This window comes from Chrysoperla carnea, chromosome 2 (assembly GCF_905475395.1).
Source record: "Chrysoperla carnea chromosome 2, inChrCarn1.1, whole genome shotgun sequence".
Classification (NCBI taxonomy): Eukaryota; Metazoa; Arthropoda; class Insecta; order Neuroptera; family Chrysopidae; genus Chrysoperla; species Chrysoperla carnea.
In genome coordinates, this window is record NC_058338.1 from 93,355,548 (window position 1) to 93,375,534 (window position 19,987).

The following is a 19,987-nucleotide window of genomic DNA, read 5'->3' on the forward strand; positions in this document are numbered from 1 at the left end:
TACGCTATAAGAATTTCAGCTTCATATTTCTTTTCGTTTTTGAGTAATCGTGATGACAGACGAACACAGATGACAGACGACAGACGACACACAGACGACAGAAAGACAGACAACCGGAAATGGACTGATTAGGCGATTGTATGAACACCTATACCTAAATTTTGTGCATAGCATCAATATTTTTAAGCGTTACAAACTTGGGACTAAGCTTAGTATACCTTGGTATATTTTATAAATATGGTATAAAAACTAAGATAACCAACCGGCTTAACTCATCAGATGTTTTTAATCTAGATATCTACATTTTTTTTAAATATATTTTTTTTTCAAGCTATTCATAGATAGTGAGAAGTTCTCTCAGCTCGAGACTAAAATGTAAGAAAAAAAAAATAACCTTCGGAAATTTTCGTGCCTGTTCGTGTAATTTCGTTAGTTTCGTTAGTTTATTTGTTAACCTACTTATGAGTTGACTACTTGATTTCATAAGTAATTTTCTCAATACAATGCTTTTTTCTCAATACAGTTCTTAAGCTCTTTCACATTTTGGAGTAAAGAGAACGTTTTAATTGATTTCATAAATTAGAATCGTTCCTATGATTATTTTAACGAAATAAAAGCCAGAAAAGTACGAAACAAAAGTAATTAAAACAATCCTGATGTCAAATTGGTCATATTACCCATAAAAATGTTAAACTAAACTTGATACCATGACAAAATTTGAAAGTGAAATGAAAATTGATTAAAAAACGAAGAAGTTTTAAGCATTCAAAGATTGTTACCCATCTCCTTTTGACAAAACAAAATTTTATATGTAATCTTTATGGCGATACCCACATATGACGTCACTAGTGGGTATCTTTGTTTAATAAAGAATTTTAAACGTTCATATCATGCATGCTAGTGAATATTTTTAAAAGCCAACTTCACTTTTCTATTCGCGAAGTAAGAATTTTTCATCTGAAGAGACAAAAACAATTTTGTCCGATCCCTTACTTAATTGTTGCTGATATAGAAGACCCGTTCATATAAAGTAATATAAATAGAGTTATAACTATAACTATTACTATAACTATAACTCGGTGTATGTTAGTAAGGTACATATAACAAACATTATAAAGGTGTAGGCAATAGCTGTGCATAGGTGTTCTGTAGCATAGGTACAGTGCATATATAGCACAAGGTAAAGCACACCAGATGAAGTACATCATAAATGCATTTGAATAGAACATGCTATTTATTTTAATTCTTTTTATATGTTATAATGAAAACATAGACGAAAAATTTCCATATTATGTACCTGTGTTATGTAGTACTAAAAATAAAAACAAACTATAGAACAAGTATATTATACATGTTTTTAAACTTGTACCTTAAATATTATTTATATAATGTGTTCCAGAGGATTTCAAATACTTTGTGGGGTTCAGACGGAGTGCAAACTGGAAAAAATTTGTACACATTTGCAAATGGACAGATTTTTTACAATCTACGCTTTTCATGTTAAGAATAAATAGCTGAGATGAGGAAATGAATCAAGTCCAAAAAATTACTCTGTCCGTTATTCCGATGAAACAAACGTTTTTCTCTTTTATCCACAGTAACCTCTTCTTAGTTTATTCCATTCTCTGTCAGTACGCCGTATCCTGAGCTTATGGGAAAAACCCGTGAAGAGCCTGCCTATCTATAGGAGAAACGTGAAGGTTTTTATTGTTTCAACCCATCATCTCTTGCCTTAAATGTAGAATCCGTAGTCTCGTCATCTTGTGGCATTGATTACAATATTAATAAAGTATAAATTAATGGTGCTTTCACGAGTATGTTTCCATCATTATATTTAACAAACTGGCTTTAAAAACACATTCTGGTGATTTCAGATACAACAGTCTCTCTTATGCTTGACAATGTGAAAAATCATTTTGTACATAAGCGGTAATTTTTAATTTTTTTAAAAAGTAAATTTGGAACATAATGAGCCTTATTTTTCGAGAAACTGCTAAGGCGATAAAGTGATTTTTAATATATTGTAGTCATATTTGTGCCACTCCAAGTAAAAATGTCGTCTAATTCCATTTTTTTAACTGTATTTTTTTAATAAAAACTCATTTGTTCATATTTTTTTATTAAAAACGTGCCCCAATTCCAATTAATGTATCATCATTTCGATAATGTTACTAAGAGAATTTTAAAAGTTAGTTACAATTTTTTACGAAAACTTATTTAAAAAAAACAAACTTTTGTAATGATTTTTGAAACACTCGGTTATGTAAAAAACTAAATGCATTATCATCCTGATAGAAAAGTACTACTTAGATTCAAAACTTAGTTACAATTTCTTACGAAAAAAATAAAAAACGCCTATCTCTGTAATCATTTTAGAAACACTCGGTTGTGTAAAAAAAGTAAATAAAATAAAATTTGCATATGTGCTCCCATATAAAGTTATAAGTTATTCAGATAAATTCTAATTTTTATCCATTACCTACATTTTTGATGTTAGTTTATAAATATATACTACTTCATAAAAAGTGTCTGCAGCTGCCAAAATCAGGAAAAAATCATTGTTGGTCAAGAAAAAATTTTATAATGAATTACGAAATACTTCCACCTTCTCGAAAATCAAATATCTATTTAATTGGAAAATTTATTCCTCGTTACTTTTCGAGCGTTTAGATAAAAATCACGAGCACATGTTTTTTTGTAATCGTTTTGATAATTTTTAAGATACGCCCTCTTCTAATACGATATAAAACTTCGTAACTGAGAGCAAAATATTATCCTCCATTCCATTTGTGTAAGACACCCAGTTTTGAACAAATATTTTCAGGACTTCTGACTCTTACAGGACCTCAAGTAAATTTTAGTTTTAGGATGAATGTAGAAGAAAAATAAGAAAAAAATTGTTGATATCTGCCTTGGTTTTCAAAATATCAAAAGCATAAAAATTAAACCAAATTTTCCATTTTCGATATTTTGGAAATTACTTCAGATATCGAAAAATAGTATTCTAACTTTTCGTTTTATGTTGTCAAGTTATAACATAATCCACCATCAAAATTGAAAAATATATATTTTTTGTAATTTGTGTACCCACTACTGATCTCATCCCTAATTAGCAGGGCAAAACTGTTTTTTTTCTTTTTAGAGAAATCTATAAAAACATATCATCTATCTACTGTTTTACCATAAAATCAATGTTAAATATCCCTACTTTTAAAGTCATTTACTTATTAAAATAATCAGGCAACCCCCTAAAATTTTCAGAAATACTTCAAGCTTTTTATTTGAAATTGCCTTGGTGCTCGTACATCCTTAAGGCAAACGCAGAAATAATCGAGTAAAAGGAATAATTACTCAATCATCGAGAACTCAGATTTCGAATTTTAGGCCTATAAGATTCGCAGTTAATTAGCCATATAATTATTTTAACTAAGCTTAACGAACTAATACCAGCTGAAACATCCTCTGTGATGGACAATTCTAGCTTCATCCCGAAATAACGCCAAAGGTTGTTCATGGTATAGGTTAGGTTATATTGGCTGTCCACGAAGGACATACTTAGGGTATGTTGCGACGGCGGGAATCGAACCCGCTACCCTAAGCATACCGCGGACGGAATTGATTACGCCTTAACCAACTGAGCTAATAGGGCGACAAGGTTGTTCATATTTACTAGCATTATTTGAGAAAAATATGTATGAATGAAATCATATGTTATTTAAATAAAGCTCGATATCTTCAGTAAGGTAGGGACAATAAAATCGATGCCAGCGCCTCCAGTGAAAAATTTTAGCGATAAAGGAGGCTGTTATGATTAATTTACAGTTCTTTACATGATAATGTTATAGAAATGTCAAATTAAAATTATTGAAAAACACCAATTAATTAAACTTAATGCATAAAAAATTGTGAAAATAAGAAATAAAATTGCACAAACATTATTTTTATACCATGTATATATGAAATATACATAGTATATTAAGTTTAGTCTCAAGTTTGTAACGCTTAATAATATTGATGCTGTCTGTCTGTCGTCTGTCCGTCTGTCATCACGATTACTCAAAAACGAAAAGAGATATTAAGCTGAAAATTTTATAGCGTGCTGAAAACGTAAAAAGTGAGGTCAAGTTCGTAAATGAGCAACATAGGTCAATTGGGCTTGGGTTCGTAGGACCCATCTTGTAAACCGTTAGAGGTAGAACAAAAGGTTAAATGTAAAAAATGTTCCTTTTAAAAAAATTAACAACTTTTTTTTGAAACATTTTTTTGTAAACATCACTGTTTACCCGTGAGAGCGCAAATTATGCGCAAATTGTATAGTATGTATTCTATGTCTATATCAATATATATGTGTGACATGTATATATGTGTATAATGTGACAGAGTAATCAACAATGTCTATACATGGTATTTCATCAATTAACTCAGTCAATTGTTTGTTTTTACTTACAAAAGTAAATTGTAAATTCATAATTATTTATTTAAATTTGAGAGACAATAATATTAAATTTTCAATGTAAGTGATAAATTCAATCCATACAATTCTATAATTAATGTAGTGTATCGTTACCATGGATACGCCTCCAATAAAACTAACGCACGGTGCGAATAGGATAATAAAAACTTTCTTATTGGTTTCAGTGACGAAACATTCGTAGTTCTTTAATGACATTTACCTAATTTAATCTGTAGAATATCTTCTGCTCTAAATAGGTATATATATATTTTAAAAAGCTATAAAATAAACCATTAATTTCGAAATTGTCTAAAATGATTTTCTAAAAATCAAATTCTTGACATTCTATTAACCTTTTCCCAACTCGAAGGTATAATACATAATAATTACAAATTTTAGTTTTTGTTTACAATATTTAAACCTTATACAAACCGATTTCAATCCCAAAACTGTCTTCACATTTGGCATAATAACAACAACATGTTTAAAAAAAATGATTTTCTAATTATCGAAAGGATTTAGAAAGTCAAACAATGTCAGTGACACATTTCTAATTAATGTTTAACAATTCACTACAATAATTTCTAAATTGGTATTTTGTGTGTGTATTGTATTAATTTATAATAATACAATTTTAAGAATGTATCTATTCTACTGTTATTCAAATTGTAACGAAAAGGTGCAACTAACAGTTTACAGGATGATTTGATATTTTACTAGGTATGCTTTTTCATACGAAGGCCCAAATCGTTGAAACGAGTTTGATTTTCCAGTGCTGTGAATTTGAAATGTTATTAAAATGACACGCGTTATCTAAAAATTAACCAATTATATGGTTATGTCGGAAACTCTTGTGGATCCAAAGAACTACTCTCGGCAAAATCCGTCATTGAGCATGATTAATTTTTCCAGAAGCCCGTATGAAACATGCTCCTGAATTTAAAAGACCAGGCTACCGGTGGGTAACTCGGTAGGATATTGTTTAAACAAATGAGTATTATTGGCCGAATCACTTCGGAAAAATTGTATTATACAATCGGAGTAGAAATTAACAAAAAATGTTCTTAGACATGTCTATACCCTTCAGTTTTCGAGTAAAAAATTCGTAAAATTTGATAATACCCGATTTTAGAATTTTCATCCCTCAAAAAGTCTATGAAAAATCGGATTTTTAATATATATATTCAATTTTTGTTTGTAGTGTAAAGTTTATACTCAACAACATCCACAAAATATTTAGCCTAGTTGCATTATTATTAAGTGCTTGATTGTTAATTGCTACGAGAGTTCCCAAACAACACCCAACAGCAATGATTTTATGTTCTAAAAATGCTAGAAAGATGGGATTTTCACCAATCGACTCGAAATAAAGTAAAATTAACAGAAAAGTGTGAATAATTTTATTCTCTACCCCCCGGGAAATTGGAAAAACAATTTTGGCAAGGCAGTAAAATACAGCGGTTTCCACTTCTTAGAAATTTGTCTAGACGGGAAGAGCAAATAAATGGAAATCGCAAAGAACACCTTTTGAATCGAGCAATAAATAACACAAATAGCAATAAGTAACGTTCCAGTATAAATTGATACTGTTCTTAAAGCTAATGTAATGAAAGGCAGGTACAAGAAAAATAATGACAGCTTACTCACTGCATGTCAATGTTGTGGGCTTCAAGTAACTGGGATTATAAGGAGTGGCCATTATGAAATTATCTAAAAAAATTCGTAATGCAGAAGCTGCGTTTTCTAAGCAAATTCCCTACGAGATTGAAAGAATAACACATTCTTCTTAAAATCAAATATTGTATTTTTAATTTTTCAAGAATTTTTATTTCGAAAATTTTTGTTTTGAAAAAGTTTAAAATGTTGTACTTTGTGCATACCCCCGCCCGTTGTTTATCACTCGATTATTCTCATTAACGAACTTGATCTTTCAAATACCAAAAAAATATATATGTATATGCTTATATACATAAATTTTAACGATGGTCATTTTTAATATCTATTAGGTAGGATAGATGATCATCATCAATCACAAATTCCGTCATCAATACAAAAGCAATGGCTCCACTTCTAGCAGAAATTCGCTAAATGGCAAAGATGGATGCTGTAGAAGCAGAAGTACTATGTTGCATTTCACCCTACTTAGTCAAGCTGAGTGATTAATCAGAGACAATCAATAATGCATACAATCACCCTATAAAATACTTGATAATATACATAAATACATAGATACATTGACTTCACACATTCAGTACACAAATACTAACACTTCGTACCTTCATTTTAATAATAAAAGTGTACCTATGTATAAAAGGGTGCTAACAAATAACAATAGGCATTGTTTAGCAGTTAGTTGATTCACAAAAACCTTTTTGTGAATCCTAAATAACAATACAATTTTGTTGTTATCAATTCTATAATATGTGTATATTATTATTAAACACCTTTACCTATTTCTGAGCAGTATGAACAGTTAAACCTGTATAAGCAAAGGTTTAAGAAATTCGAAACTAATAAAAGTTTTTTCATCCTTTCTGCGTCATGCTTATAGGAATAGACCAAAACTGATACTTAACGTTATTAGAAGATGTATTGTTCTCGAAAGAACTGTAGATATTTCGAAAAGTGATAATGTTTTCCAATTTTATTATTAGCTATGCCCGTGCGAAATTCGGCTCGCGCAGTTACAGTGACGAGTGGCTTCTCTGTGCCCGGCTAAAACAACAAACAACACAAAAAATCAAAAGTTCTTAAATTAATAATATTAGAAGAACATGTATTAAAAATTGTAGTTATATGTCTAGCTAGAGTATTAGAAGAGCATTTGTAAACTGACATGTTTGCCTAATACACTTATTATTTAAATTTATGATGATATTTTTTCGCTTAAATTATTTGCCTAGCCTGTTTTTTCCCAAGACGTACATTTTTAGACCGTGAGTATATTTTTCGACAAGCTTAGCTTGAAAATTATGGGTGAATCATGCGATTTGATAGAGGAATAAGGAAAATAAGGGTAGGGCAGAAAAAAACTTGCTAGAGTGATAATATATAAGATTTTATCTATCCGAGTGTTTTTTTAAATGATAAATTTTACTTATAGTCAAATTGAGGTAAATCTTCAGTCATTTGTTTACCGATAAACATCAAGACTATTTTTAATAAAAATATCAAAACTTCGAAAGCTTGTAACTGTTATTTTTATAATTAAAATATACACGTTGTATATTTAAAAAAAAATTTTTTTTTATTATACTTTGCAGTAATCTACTATAAAATAAAATATTTTAGACCGATATTTCATGGATAATCATATATCACCGTATTTGCAATAAAATTATCTCCATTTACAAATGCGAGTCACTGAATAAACAGATGAGCGTAATTACGGTTATCAATTTGTATAAACATGATGTCTTTTTATACCATGTATATATGAAATATACATAGTATATTAAGTTTCGTCCCAAGTTTGTAACGCTTAAAAATATTGATGCTACGAAAAAAATTTTGGTATAGGTGTTCATAGAATCACCTAATTAATCCATTTCCGGTTGTCCGTCCGTCCGTCTGTGGACACGATAACTCAAAAACGAAAAAAGATATCGATCTGAAATTTTTACAGCGTACTCAGGACGTAAAAAGTCAGGTCAAGTTCGTAAATGAGCAACATTGTTAATTGGGGCTTGTAAACCCATCTTGTAAACCGTTAGAGATAGAACAAAAGTTTAAATGTAAAAAATGTTCCTTATAAAAAAATAAAAAACTTTTGTTTGAAACATTATTTTGTAAACATCACTGTTTACCCACGAGGGCGTTAATTAGGTGCAAATTTTATAGTCTATTATTAGTGCAAATTTTTTATGTATTAATATACGAATATCAAAGTGAATATCTTTTGTTATTTACGTGACGTCAAAAAAACAAACGATTGCGCATCAACACTTGCGCATTATATGAGAATATCAGTTAAATATGTCAGATATGTATGTATGTGAAATGTGAGTTATCAACACTGCCTATACATGGTATTTCAACAATTAACTCAGTCAATTGTTTGTTTTCACTTGTTTAAGTTGACATTTGCTTGAAAGTTGATAAATAAATGTAATCGAGGATTTCGTTTGAGGAAATTCCTCAAACGAAACGTTAGTTTCAAAGGCACACATCGTATACTGGTATCAAATTCGATCTAAGTTTTCACCTTCAATTACAACCTCACTCTGGTGCATAACTGACCAACATTAGATGAGCGCTTTAAATAAGGAAGCTGTTTTTTTATAAATACGTAATGTTTTGTAAACCGAATAGTTTAGACATTAATTAATAGCAAAAATCTAGCCTTTTGTGCGTTTGTTCATTCCATTTTAACAAAAATGGTCTCTATAGAACAACAAATCACTTTTATTGATATTACTTTTTGATTTGTTTACTTTTAATTATGTATACGATATTTATTTACATCATGGTCTCTCGATTAGAATTGATAATTTTTAATATTAGACATACAGCGTAAACTAAATATTGACAAATATCTTGTCTAATAATCTTAATAGTTCAAAAATTAATAATAATAAATAAGTGAATAAACAAAGTAAAAATAAAATTTCGAGTTGAAAAAAGTGTACTCTGTGTCTAGACCTCGAATAGTCTAATTGGTAGGGCGCTTGATATGAATCCAAGAAGTCCTGGTTCGAGTGTATGTTTCTTTCAATTCTCTTTAATCACCTTTATTGGATTTATTGGGAACTTTTTTTCGAAGAGTGTCTAGATTTCGCAAAAACAATTATACGAAATAAGAATTTCGATATGAAAAAACAATTTTGGTTAAAACTTATCAGTCTGTTTTTGACTAAACTGTACGGTATGAGGAAAAATATTTCGAACAAAAAATGTTATTTTTCCCAGGCGTGTAATTTGTTCAAGGTAGTTGAAAAGTCAGAAATTTTAATGGATTTGGACAAGTTTGACTGTAAGTGTGTTTATTTTGATTGCTATTGTATTGTTGTTAAGGTTAATATACAAAGTAGTGTAGTAGGTAGGTTTCTATCTATCTGTTTACCTACCCATCTCTTCCACTTGAACCGTTCAATAAGGTTCAAAGTATTTTGATTGTAGGTTTGGTTGACAGTAATTAAAAATCTTTTAAATTAGAGTAATAAGCACGATCAAAAACATTATACGGATTGGGACAGAAGGGGTAACAATCATTAAAACACACGAACACGAAAAGAAATATGTACAAAAGTGAAAAATAAAATAATAAAAAAAAAAAAAAAAAAAAAAAAAAATTGAATTAAAATCACGCTAGCGTGTGAACGGACGTCAGTACACGCTAACGTGTGAATAGCCACCACGCGCAACAATTATTAAAATTTAACAAACAATAACAACGTAGCGGCGTATGAATACAGAACCGAGCTGATAAGATGAGACAATTTAAAAATTAGGTTCTCTTGAAAAATCACCATTGAAGGATACACTTCGAATAAACATTTTATTAAAATTAATAATTTTACACGTTTGTGCCCGCAACGCGAGCACGTTTTTAATATTACATCGACAATTCATGGATTGGGATAATCAACGACGGAATTACTCTTGAAAAAATCACCGTTGAATGGTACACATCAAGGATAAAAATTTATTACAATCAATAATATACACGTTCGTGCCCGCAACGCGAGCACGTTTTAATATTACATCGTACAATTGATGGATTGATTGGGCAATTTAATCTGGAAATAAAGATAATTGGTTTTAACTTCAAAGAAGTGGACTTACATAACGATCAAATTAATTATACCTGGACATTTCATCAACGGCTGGTGTTGTTTGTTTGGCTGTGTACCGCTCGGTTTCCTATGGTGGTCTTTCCTAGATTTTAAGGTACGGTTGTTATTTTTTCTTCTGTTTTAATCCGTATCTAATAGTAATTGGAGATTTACCTACAAAAAAATTCAAAAACGTTTAATATACGTAGTTTTAAAATAAGCGATTGAACATTTCCAATTGATTTTGATAAAATATATAAATTTTGTTGTGTATGTGGACCAATACCGCGCTTAGAAGGTAGCTGACCACGAGTTTAGACAGCCCTATTTACGGGTGTCTCGAAAACTCGCTCGGAGCTGGACTTCGCGGTCTTTAATCTTCGCTGTATTCTGCCCCGTGTAATGCTTGACTAAATCGAGTCACGGGTCAGATACCGAGGATAGTGAATTGGTTCACTGCACAAGAAGAATTTTACGCCAAAATCGGAAATGTTCAATTCAAACTAGAATCACACATTTTAATAAAACAAAAATAATAAAAAAAAAAAACAAAACTTACTTTAATAAGGTTATGTCGCCTTGTGATTTTTGTGAAGTTGTGATCTTTTTTAGTTTCTTATTTTTTTTTTAATTCATTTAATGATTTTAACTTTAGTACTGACATATTTGTAAACGCTAAAAACAAAAAGAAAGAATATTTATATTTCAATTTAAATAAATTAACTTAAGTGTTGAATAGAAAATTACTTACATGTGTTTTTTGTTGTCGTCAGTATTTTGACATTTCATTGATAGCCCATAGAGTTGTAGTCGCTTAATAGACTTCTACTCAAGTCCTAGACCGTCCTTTGTCCACTTTAATTTTTTTTTTCAGATTCGATCACACTTACTAAGATCGCGGATAAAAAACGCTTCCACTTGTCATCGATGCCACAGTTGGCAAGTTTATAGAAGATTTTAATATAAAGTCATCTTAAAAATGCCACAGTTGGTAGCATATAGCGTAGGGTAGTTTGATCGAGTCTGAATTAGAAAAAAAAAAAAAGGATTATTGGCTCATAATTTAAAATTAAATTTTGCAAAAAAAAAAAAAAATACATACTACTAATTTTTTTTTCTTTGTTCGTACGAGCGTAACGTCTAGGTGAACTGCCAGAGGATGCCGACTACACGGTCCAACAAACACACGACATCATCAGCAGATGTTCCAATGGTTGTGACAACAATCGTCGTCAACACAACAGCTACAACAAATAACACTGCTGGATTGGGTACCATTGTTGACGCAACTTCACCAAGTTACGCTACTCCGCCAGATATTCCAGGTGCTCATGGTATCACGACAATAGCACCATCAGTGTCGAAAGCCAATTCCACCCTACCCACGACAGTATTGGCTGGAAATGTACCACAAACAACTATTGGTACGAGTCCTGGAAACGTACCGATATTGAATCCTGCGCCTGGTATGGTCCCACCTGCGTCGTCTGCACAACCTCAGCAGTATCTTGGTTATGGGTTGGGGAGTGTTCCACAGTTTGGACAAACTCTTCCAACGTATCCAAATCCTGTGAATCATGCGCCAACTACGCAATCGTATACAACTCCATCACATCATCCTGTTCTTGCGCCACCAGCACATGCAGGTCCGACTGGTCAACCTGCGCCAACAACAGCAGTAGGAGAGGAAGACGCCACACCATCAAGAGTCATACAGTTTATGCGTTCCCAAACACGACTCAACGCATCACACGAGCATGATATTCATGAGGTAAATCTCCAATTAAAATATTTATGTGAATCCATAAGTAAGATATCATGTAGCCAATCCTGCAATCAAAGTGCGAATAGGTCTTTAATAAATTTATCGCATAGTAACTTAGGAGATAATATGTACAAAATCAAGGATCAAGTAAACATAGATACTTACTTCAAAGACGTCCCTCGGTGTGACGGATCCAGCAAACCAAACATAATATCAAACGACGAGGAAAGACCCACAGACAACTTCCATAAAAATTTGACAGACGGACATACACGAAAAAATTCAGTTTTAGACGAGGTACTACAAACCTTTACCTCTCTGCAACGACAGCAAGAGGAAGATCCTGAACTACGGCTCATCATCGTGCGCCTACGGGCCGGGGATGATGTAATAGGCTATGAGTTACGGGACTCCCTTCTTCTAAAAATTGTAGGGAAGAATAGGTTGCGACGTATCCCGGTACCTAAAACTATGAGACAAATGCTTCTCTACTATCACCACGATGGAAGAGCTTCAAACCACCCCGGCATTACAAAAAGTTATAGGGACATTGCCCGTCGCTTCTGGTGGCCACGGCTGTTTGAGGAGGTCCGCGGTTATGTTAGGTCCTGTCCGGAATGTCAGCGGTGTAATATAATAAATTCCGAAATACAATAGTATTTCTCCCTAAAAGTGGGGGAGACTGAACCGTTCAATAAGGTTCAAAGTATTTTGATTGTAGGTTTGGTTGACAGTAATTAAAAATCTTTTAAATTAGAGTAATAAGCACGATCAAAAACATTATACGGATTGGGACAGAAGGGGTAACAATCATTAAAACACACGAACACGAAAAGAAATATGTACAAAAGTGAAAAATAAAATAATAAAAAAAAAAAAAAAAAAAAAAAAAATTGAATTAAAATCACGCTAGCGTGTGAACGGACGTCAGTACACGCTAACGTGTGAATAGCCACCACGCGCAACAATTATTAAAATTTAACAAACAATAACAACGTAGCGGCGTATGAATACAGAACCGAGCTGATAAGATGAGACAATTTAAAAATTAGGTTCTCTTGAAAAATCACCATTGAAGGATACACTTCGAATAAACATTTTATTAAAATTAATAATTTTACACGTTTGTGCCCGCAACGCGAGCACGTTTTTAATATTACATCGACAATTCATGGATTGGGATAATCAACGACGGAATTACTCTTGAAAAAATCACCGTTGAATGGTACACATCAAGGATAAAAATTTATTACAATCAATAATATACACGTTCGTGCCCGCAACGCGAGCACGTTTTAATATTACATCGTACAATTGATGGATTGATTGGGCAATTTAATCTGGAAATAAAGATAATTGGTTTTAACTTCAAAGAAGTGGACTTACATAACGATCAAATTAATTATACCTGGACATTTCATCAACGGCTGGTGTTGTTTGTTTGGCTGTGTACCGCTCGGTTTCCTATGGTGGTCTTTCCTAGATTTTAAGGTACGGTTGTTATTTTTTCTTCTGTTTTAATCCGTATCTAATAGTAATTGGAGATTTACCTACAAAAAAATTCAAAAACGTTTAATATACGTAGTTTTAAAATAAGCGATTGAACATTTCCAATTGATTTTGATAAAATATATAAATTTTGTTGTGTATGTGGACCAATACCGCGCTTAGAAGGTAGCTGACCACGAGTTTAGACAGCCCTATTTACGGGTGTCTCGAAAACTCGCTCGGAGCTGGACTTCGCGGTCTTTAATCTTCGCTGTATTCTGCCCCGTGTAATGCTTGACTAAATCGAGTCACGGGTCAGATACCGAGGATAGTGAATTGGTTCACTGCACAAGAAGAATTTTACGCCAAAATCGGAAATGTTCAATTCAAACTAGAATCACACATTTTAATAAAACAAAAATAATAAAAAAAAAAAACAAAACTTACTTTAATAAGGTTATGTCGCCTTGTGATTTTTGTGAAGTTGTGATCTTTTTTAGTTTCTTATTTTTTTTTTAATTCATTTAATGATTTTAACTTTAGTACTGACATATTTGTAAACGCTAAAAACAAAAAGAAAGAATATTTATATTTCAATTTAAATAAATTAACTTAAGTGTTGAATAGAAAATTACTTACATGTGTTTTTTGTTGTCGTCAGTATTTTGACATTTCATTGATAGCCCATAGAGTTGTAGTCGCTTAATAGACTTCTACTCAAGTCCTAGACCGTCCTTTGTCCACTTTAATTTTTTTTTTCAGATTCGATCACACTTACTAAGATCGCGGATAAAAAACGCTTCCACTTGTCATCGATGCCACAGTTGGCAAGTTTATAGAAGATTTTAATATAAAGTCATCTTAAAAATGCCACACACTCTTTAAAAATATGTTTGTTTGGAATCTTTGTGTATTGTTGTTTAGGTATTATGTATATTATGTTATTGGTATCAGGTTATATAAGTTTAATATTTGTAGTATTTATATTTTAAATAATATGAAGCACGCTGTTATTTGTTATAATAAAATGATTCAATTAGTTGCCATTTTTTTATAGGCTCATAAAATTTTATCTCATATTTGACATTTCACTCTTTTGTGTTGGAAAAAAGAGACGATCCTCATTCTGTTCAGGTTATGAAAATATAGCGAAAAATTGAAAATGATCCAAAAAATTTGAAATTTTATTTATCATTTAATCATGCTTTTATACGCCTTTCGTGAAAAGTTCATATTTATTCTCTGAACGGTTTATGAGATATCTATATATATAAAAGAAAGTCGTGTTAGTTACTCCACTTATAACTCAAGAATCGGCTGAATCGATTTAGCTTTAAAATTGGCAGGGAGGTAGTTTAGAGCCAGGATACTTTTTTTTTTTTAGAACATTCATGTTTTTCCCATGGTCACGGGTCGGAAGACCATCTGCGTTGTTTGTTTTTGCGCCTGATAATAAAAAAAAAATGTCGTCTATCACAAGGTACTTAAATGAAGAGCAACCTATGTACTAAAATACAGAAATAATTATGAATGATTAATGTAGGTATTTAATTTTTTTTGTATTTTTTCCAATTAAAAAAAAAAAAAAAACCGCTTATTTATTGCCATTAAGGCGGAACAAAGTTCGCCAGGTCAGCTAGTTAACTATAAAAGTAAGTTTTTTTTTCATAAACCGTACCATTAATTTTTTTTTTATTATTTTCATTTTTACTCTTTCAGGTATTTCGATCCTGTAAATAGAAAATGATGACCAAAAATTTGAAATTTTATTTATCAATTAACCATTCTTTTATACGTCTTTTGTGAAAAATTCATATCGATTCACTGTGCGGTTTATGAGAAATTAACTATCAAAGTCAGTGTTTTTACACAAAAAAAGTTGTTTACTTTTTTTCATAGTGCTTAATTTTGGTATGATTTTAAAACTTAAAACTTGAGAATTATTGATAAACTGATAAACGTATTTTTATGTAAATGGTACAATATTTTTAAAAGCTACTAAAATTAACTAAAAATCCATTTATTACTTCTTCATATACTACCATTTAAAAAGGGCTGATTATACCATGTATATGAAATATACCATGGTATTCTAAGATTAGTCCCAATTTTGTAACATTTAAAAATATTGATACTATGAACAAAATTTTGGGACAGGTGTTCGAAAAATCACCTAATTAGTCCATTTCCGGTTATCTGCTTGTCTCTCGTCTGTCGTCTGTCGTCTGTCTGTAAGTCTGTCATCACGATTACTCAAAAACGAAAAAAGATATCAAGCTGAAACCTGCTTAGGACGTTAAAAGTTAGGTCGAGTTCGTAAATGAGCAACAAAGGTCAAAGGTAAAAAATATTCCAAATAAAAAAATAAAAAATTTTTGTTTGAAACATTTTTTCGTGAACACTGTTTACCCGTGATGAGCGCAAATTATGCACAAATTGCATATTATGTATTATATGGGAATATCAGTTATGTATGTGTCACATGTTTGTATGTGTAATGTGAAAGAATAATCATCACTGTTTTTACATTTTATTTCAACAATTAACTCAGTTAATTGTTTGTTTTCACTTGTTTTAATAATAAATTTAACGTAAACCGTACAGAGAATCCACTTAAAATTTGTTCAGAATTAAATACTCTTTAACGCATTAAATACTCATTAATTGACTAACAAAATTTCAGTTTTTTGGTAACACTTTCGTTTTGGTATCGAAACGCTTTAAATGAATGGGAATTTCTCGACAAAAAATCAAAAATAGCAACTATTCAAAGTGTACGATTAGAAGACCTTTACTACAGGTCAAATAAAATAATATACAACCAACTCACCCTATTACCTACATATTTTGTGTCTTTTATTTTTAAAATATCTCTTTTTAGCCGTCTACCCTTTCTCATATTTGTGAAATCTTTCCTCGATTGTTTATAGGTATACGTATTGCGTAGTATCATCATCCAAGTCTATCATTTAAATTTAGTTTACATAATTATGTCAAAAGTTTAGAAGTGTGTGTTTGTCTTTGTCAACATACATAGATACCTACACACCCACTCAAACACACTCACTATTACACAGAGGTATATTTATCCGTCAAAGGCAAAATAGGCATGTGCCGACAGGCGGGAGGTTACAAAGAGGCACGCGCCTGGAAGTTTTTAAACAAAGAAAAAATATATATAATACTAGCGGCCCCGACGGACGTTGTCCCGTAAAAACGTAACTCCAATTCATGAATACCTATACTACGTTTAGCCTGTCCGCTAAACCCATCCCGCTAAACCCCAATTTAACTCCTATTTATTGGAGTGGCCTGACCTTCGACCTTTGGCCTGACCTTTGATAGTAGAGCTCGCTGCGCTCGCATATGGCTCTAATAAATGCCTATTGACAATACCTGAATACTATTAAAAATACACAGTACACATAGTATACATAATGTGATATGATTTATATGCGCTCCCACCATTTAATGAAATTTCATTTTTTTGGTACGGAGCCCTCAAAAACAGTTGTACTGGACCAAATTGTGAATCTAAACCATTCTCGAATCCCCTTGAACTCACACAAAAAATTTCATCGAAATCGGTCCAGCCGTCTAGGAGGAGTTCAGTCACATACACACACACACAAGAAATATATATATTAAGATAATAATGGCGATGATGAATTCGCCGAAGATATTACTTCTTCATTATCTGGCCCAGAAACATTCAGAGTGGCAGTATATCTAGTAGTTATATACTGATCTTTTTAAGAAAATCCTTCAAATTAATCAAACAATTAATTACTATATAATAATTTGACCTAAAAAAATATTCAATCAAAAATAATTAAAAAAAAAAAATTTTTATAAATTTTATCCAAACTTTCATAATTTCAAAAGTATTTTTTATAGTTTTTGATAGTTTGGTATAAATAGATTAATTTTTGATAGTTTGAATTAACCCAATTGAGGTTAATGAATCGGGTTAGCAATCCCATTTCACTTTATTCTTTGTAGCGCCTCGCCACTAACATATTCTTACCACAAACAGCTTACAATGCCACAGTCATTTTGTAACTTACCTAAAACAAAAAGAAAACAAATTATTAATTTTAATTTTTGAAATCATGAAACAATATTTTGGGCTTAGCTATTTTTGTGGTACAGAACAGAACTAGACTCAGTTTTATCTAAATTATTGTAAACACAATTTATATTCTTCTAAATGATATTCGCACCGTGCGTGAGTTTTATTGGAGGCGTTTCCATGGTAACGATACACTACTTTAATTATGGAATTGTATGGATGCATTGTATTTATGATTTATATTGAAAATTTAATATTATTCTCTCACTAGAATTCAAATTTAAATAAATAATTATGATAATTTACATTTAAAAAATAATATTTGTGCAATTTGATTTCTTATTATCAAAATTTTTAATGCATTTAGTTTAATTAATTAGTGTTTTTCAATAATTTAAATTGGATATTTTCTATAACATTAACATGTAAAGAACTTCAAATTAGTTATAACAGCCTCCTTTAACGTCAAAATTTCCACTCGAAGCGCTGGCATCGATTTTATTGTCCCTACCATAACTACGCACACAACGAATAGGAAATATACAGGTTGGACCGTTTAGATCTATGAATGAAAATGACCTCAACAAAAATTGTAGAATTTGATGACGAAGATCATGTTCTGACATCAGATTGGACTAAGTTCTTCGGGTTGCTGGTTAATAGTTACCAATTTCAATTCTAAACAAAAAAAGACAGAATAAAACTTTAAATTAGAATCCTCATAAAAACGAACGATTTTGAACAAAAAAACATTGAAACATTTTCTCAAAAACGTTTCCGAAAAAATGCAACTTAAAAATATGCCATTATTCCAAGTTATCTTCAGTTCCTTTTCGCCTCGATGTATCTACCTTCGCGTTGCATACATTTAATTGTGAGTTTACAAAACTATTTAAACGTATTATCTCGAGAGTGATTTCTCAAACCGTTTCCCTTATTATCTGTTCTAAATGGTCTACATTTCTAAACAACTTCTTGTCGAATTCCTGACGATTTTATTCAATTTATGGCTCCCTATACATTATATGTCAAGAGTGAATAGCTCAATGTTAATATTTTTGATAGCAGTGATTTTTATTAAGCATAACTTTTTTCGTAAACCTTTTAATAAAAAAGTTTTCCATATGCTGGCAACTAAAGTAGACCCTGTGTGTGTTTTACCAACTTTCCGCTGATAATTTTATTTATCAGCTTCTCAATTATTAATTATTTTCAGAGGCTAAGCACACCTCCTTCAGGGATATAGCACTACACGACTACACCAGCCCATCACAACTATTAATTAAATTAATTCTTGTTGTGACGGCGGACTTAGAACCCGCTACTCTAGGCATACCATGTACGGAACTGGTTACGCTTTAACCAAGTGAGCTACTTACAAAAATAAAAGCTTTGGAACAGATTGGTATTTGTGTTTGTAGCTAAGTCGGTATATTGAGAGCTGTAACGAATCTAATAGAGCCTTTATACATCCCTTTTAGATCATCCTGTATATATTGATATATAATATTTACAAGAAAATAAGTTTTATTTATTTATACAGAAAGGGAAAAGACACATCAAACATTTCGTTTGTCATTATATAACTTCGAACGAATGAAATAGAAGGGCGCTCGCTCCATCGACTCTCTATCTCATTCCATACTTTTGTAATTGTGTGTATTTATTGTTATATACATAAAACAAAGTTTTGGGAATTATTTTACGCAAAAGTTTTGTGTTGTTTTGTGATGATGTGATCTTTGTGTGTTAAAATAGAAAATCTCTTCGACAAAGATCATAACTGAATAATTTTGTTATTTAAACATAAATGTTTGGTAATAAAATAAATAAGCAAGTCGTTTAATATTTAATCGATAAATTTAATTCTTGAAATAAATTCGTATAACATTTTTTGGTTGAATTGAGTTAATTGTTTCTTTTAAAATTACACGAATTCAAAACTCAATTCATATCAGATTTATTTTAATAAAAATATTGAGGTTAGTCAGATGATTGACATTTTTGTGGGGTAAACAAACCAGATTTTCGAAAATCAATTTGAAAAATTTTGGAAGAGGGCTATTTTTTTTAAGGGGATACGCAAAGATGGAATACAAGGGATTTCAATAAAATTTTATAAAAACATTTTTTGATTAACAAAGTTTCCAAAAATCACAAAAAATTCCTAGGTCACCGCGCTTTTTATTATTATTTTATTATTAAAAGTTGGCTGAAAAAATTATGAATCATATGTGGGTTATCCTTTTCAATTGGATATTTCTATATCAAAAAATCTAGAGAGTGTGATAAAAAACTATCTAAAATATTTAGACAATCTTGTAGTTCTTTAATAAAAATACCCCCAGAATATAAGATTGTCGATGAAATAACAACAAAATTTTAATTTAATTATTAAAATTCGAAGATCCATCATTTGATGAACAGAGACGACT

At 31.0% G+C, this 19,987-nt stretch overlaps 1 protein-coding gene and 2 long non-coding RNA genes across 4 annotated transcripts in view; all 3 read right to left on the reverse strand.

Moving 5' to 3' along the window:
* The window catches only part of LOC123293059 (connectin), a 445,382-nt gene that overhangs the window by 131,035 nt on the left and 294,360 nt on the right, over nucleotides 1-19,987 (reverse strand). The gene's annotated exons all lie outside the window — the stretch shown is intronic.
* Nucleotides 10,070-12,211, reverse strand: LOC123293857. 2 transcript variants are annotated; one of them, XR_006535053.1, is made up of 6 exons: nucleotides 12,158-12,211; nucleotides 11,330-12,057; nucleotides 10,979-11,250; nucleotides 10,787-10,902; nucleotides 10,260-10,401; nucleotides 10,070-10,191 (listed from the first exon to the last, which is right to left on the reverse strand). It is a non-coding gene; the product is annotated as an uncharacterized LOC123293857 (long non-coding RNA). The 2 variants fall into 2 exon arrangements; XR_006535052.1 differs by having other exon boundaries at nucleotides 11,330-12,178.
* LOC123293858 lies at nucleotides 13,211-14,176 on the reverse strand. Its single transcript, XR_006535054.1, has 4 exons — nucleotides 14,120-14,176; nucleotides 13,928-14,043; nucleotides 13,401-13,542; nucleotides 13,211-13,332 (listed from the first exon to the last, which is right to left on the reverse strand). It is a non-coding gene; the product is annotated as an uncharacterized LOC123293858 (long non-coding RNA).